The 4073-nt window shown below is 35.7% G+C and overlaps 1 long non-coding RNA gene across 1 annotated transcript; it reads right to left on the bottom strand.

Moving 5' to 3' along the window:
- Positions 1 to 28: 28 nt before the first annotated feature.
- On the bottom strand, positions 29 to 3862 carry LOC142166882 (uncharacterized). The gene is made up of 3 exons (XR_012697305.1): positions 3813 to 3862; positions 3378 to 3505; positions 29 to 1684 (listed from the first exon to the last, which is right to left on the bottom strand). It is a non-coding gene; the product is annotated as an uncharacterized LOC142166882 (long non-coding RNA).
- Between the last annotated feature and the right edge of the window lie 211 nt (positions 3863 to 4073).

The raw sequence follows: 4073 nt of genomic DNA on the forward strand, positions 1-4073 counted from the left end.
CGCCACCTGAATTTATAGAGTATATCTTTTTTTTTCTTTTTCGTTTTCTTTTTAGCTTGGTGATGAAATAAATAGAAACCGTTTTAACGTGTGCTCATAAGTTAAGTAAATTTCATGTGATATCTAAACTAATAATTTATAGTACAAAATATTTAAATTAAAATTTGCTACTAAAATATACTCAAAGTACAAAATAACATAAGTACCGACACTAAAAGTATGAATTCCGACACTTTTATGAGTTTATGATACAAAATAACATAAGCAAATTATTTCAAAAATAAAACTCTCCAAATACTAATTTTTAAAAACCCATTTACCTTGTTCCTCAATTTTTATTTGTTTATTAATTTATTTCTTTTTGAGTAAAGTGAACAAAACACGTAAAATATGTATATCATAATTATGAAAGGAGCAAATGATAATTAATTATTTTAACTACACCTCCTAGTTTAAATAAGTGTCCGCATTTTTACAACTAAACATCATCTTATTTGGGGAAGTGGGAGAGTGTTTCAAGAGTAGTATTCTTAGATTGTTTTTATATGTGCTTCGTAATTTGTGGACCATCTCGAGAGAAAACGGTAGTGACAATTGAACCTCAATTATGTAATTGAAATTCATTATCATTGTTCTTTTGTAGTAGCCAATAGATAGCTTAAGCAAGTGATATGACCAGGCCTTTAAGCGTGGGGACTTAATATATAGGGTCATTACTCTCTTTTCTTTATCTCTAAGGACAGATTAATGATTATTGGTCCTCTCATATTATTCTAACATAGCCTGCCAAACTTGGAAATTCTTCATGAACTATAATGTTGGATTCGTCGATTACTTCTAAAATTTCAGAAACAAAGGCACCATTTTTTATTTCTTTTTTCTCCAAAAGAAAAAAGAAAATTCTAAGGGCTTGTTTTGTAAGCCATCTTGTAATTGAATTTGGATGTAACTAAATGCAGTTATACAATTTGGCATGTCTAATCAAATAATTAGTTGGTATAATTGATAGAGGCCTATTACACTCTTCAATTTTCACGGGTGGCTATAGATCCGCACGTACAACTCACGTGCTGCAAGGACAATTCACGTGCCAATAATATCAATACATGGATCCGCACGGACAACTCACGTGCTGCATGGACAACTTACGTGCCAATAACATAATCCGCCCGGCATAGCCTTAGGCCACGGTCCAAAATATCATAAAAAGAAACAAAGCAAGTATACATGTATATAATGAATGAAATAAGTTTCTCCTATCCTTGGACCGGTATAAATAGCATGCTAAGTGTAGGCATGTGCCAAGTATGCTATCGTAGCTCAATCCGGAAATTTCATCAATGAAAGGCATTTATCAAATTCGTTTAGGGATTAAACCTTTAAGTAGACTCGTCATGGCTCAATTAGATCACATAAACTGTTACCTCATGTTAGATATCGAAGCTCAAATCTTAACAGTCATTTTTGGGCTTATAGGAGCCCGAGCACAACCCCACATGAATATACAATTCCGGTGCCCACATATGGGATCATCCCCACGCATGTGCGCACCCAAAAGCACGTGGCTATCACAACAATCCAGGCAATTGGTGCCTCAACCGAGTTTAAATATGATACTTACATCAAGAAACTTGAATCACTAGCAAGCTCTTACCTTGCGAATCGGCATCCGAACGCCTCGAATCTAGCCATAAACAATGCGATACAATCAACACAAGTTAAAGGAATCAATTTCATAAGAAAATACTTAATCCTTAATCAAAAGTCAAAAAGTCAACTCAAAAGTCAACCCCGTGCCCATATCTCGAAATCCGATAAAAGTCACAAAATCTAAATACACATTCAACCACGAGTCCAACCATACCAAAATTACTCAAATCCGATACCAAAATATTGATCAAATCCCCAAAATTCGGCCTAAAGACTTTCGTCCATTTCCCCCCAATTTTCAACCAAAATCACTAATTAAATGATGAAATCAAAGATATAAACATGAAATTTAACCAAAACTAAGTAAGAATCACTTACCTCAATCACTCCCTTGAAAATCTCTCAAAGAATCTCCTCCCACTGAGCTCCCAAAATTAAATTGTAAAAATAAATTCAAACCCTCGTTTTAAAATATTTAAGTTTCTGCACATGCGCTATGCATTGCGATCGCGGAACCTACGTCGCGATTGCGAAGAACAAATAATCACAGTTTCCAAAATAGTTTACACGTACGCGAAGGCAGTACTGCGAACGTGATGCTTACCCGACCTGACTCTTCGTGAACGCATGCACAACTACGCGATCGCGTAGGCTTAAAGCCTGATGCCCCAACTGACCTCTCCTTTACGCGAACACGTGAACCATCTCGCGTTCGCGATGACCTGAGACTCTCAAAGCTTCGCGAACGCGGGCCTAATATCGCGAGTGCGAAGAATAAATTACCATATGCTAGCAACAACTTTTCGCGATCGCAAAGGAAACCAGATACACAAACACGAGAAAACTTACAACAACCTTTAAGTCCAAAATTGATCCCCTAACCATCTGAAACTCACCCGAGGCCCCCCGGATCTCAACCAAATATACCAACAAGTCCCAAAATATCATACGAACTTAGTTGAGCCTTTAAATCACATCAAACAATGCTAAAACCACGAATCGCGCATCGATTCAAGCCTGATGAACTTTTGAACTTCTAACTTCTACATTCGATGCCAAAATCTATCAAATCACGTCCGATTGACCTCAAATTTTGCACACAAGTCACAAATGACACCACATACCTACTCCAACTATTGAAACCCTAATCCGAGCCCGGTAACCACAAAGTCCACTCTCGGTCAAACTTCTAAATTTTCAACTTTTGCCATTTCATGCCAAATGCAACTACAGACCTCCAAATCACTATACTGACATGCTCCTTAGTCCAAAATCACCAAACGGAGCTAACAGAACCATCAAAACTCCGTTTCGGAGCCATTTACACACAAGTCAACATCCGGTCAACCTTTTCAATTTAAGTTTCCAACCTTGAGATTGAGTGTCTCAACTCATTCCCAAACCTTTCCGGACCCGAACCAACTACCCCGGAAAATCACATAGCAACTATTAAGTATAAAATGAGTAGTAAATTAGGGAACGGGCCTACAACTCTCAAAACGACCGGCCGGGTCGTTACGTAAATTGGCAAAAAAGCAAAAAAGCAAAAAGCAAAAAAGCAAAAAAAAAAAAAAAAAGATAAATAGCAATCCTCAACTATAGAGGATGCCACATCAGCTCTACTATTCCCGGAATTTTATATATATATATATATATATATATATATATATATATATATATATATATTGTGCTGATTTGAGAATACATATCAGAAAGAAAAAATTCACCTCTTTCTTCTCTCTTCTTCCATGGTCACAACTCCACCATAGCCACCACTACACTTGACTCTCCTTTCCTTCATTACTTCTCCATCACTTAACCCATTTCCACCTTACAGTCGATCGCTTTACCGCCACTGCATGAATGATTCGAAAGTTAAAATTAAAAATGCAAAAAATATTCTAGAGTCAAAATTGATAACACAATACATGATATGATCTACATAAGGTTTTCAGGTAAAACTCATCTCCATCTTTATCTTTGATAATCAGTTACCGAGTAAAAATTAGAACCAGAGACATATGCTCCAATAATGAAATTTCACCAAATAAAAATACAAAGATCCAATTTTGAAAAGTTTTTCCCCAGAATTTGAAATCGAACAATACTAAAAATTGAAGGGACAAAATAAAAAATATGATCAGAAGAAGTATAGTTAGTACCTTTATTGTCATGAAAAAATTGTGAAATAATAGTCATCCCTCTAATCTATACTCCTTTGTATGTAACTTTTATTCTCTTTTCTAGTGGAGAAGGAATTATTTAACCATTTATAATCAGGCTTATACTTTATGAGTCTCACTAGTTGTCACGATCCGAAATTCCAATTGTGGAGTCGTGATTGCTCCTAATATCCACTTGTCAGGCAAGCCAACGTTAGCTATATATTTAACATGTTTTAATAATTTATGACAAAGTGATGA

Source organism: Nicotiana tabacum, chromosome 12 (assembly GCF_000715075.1).
Source record: "Nicotiana tabacum cultivar K326 chromosome 12, ASM71507v2, whole genome shotgun sequence".
NCBI classification, from domain to species: domain Eukaryota; kingdom Viridiplantae; phylum Streptophyta; class Magnoliopsida; order Solanales; family Solanaceae; genus Nicotiana; species Nicotiana tabacum.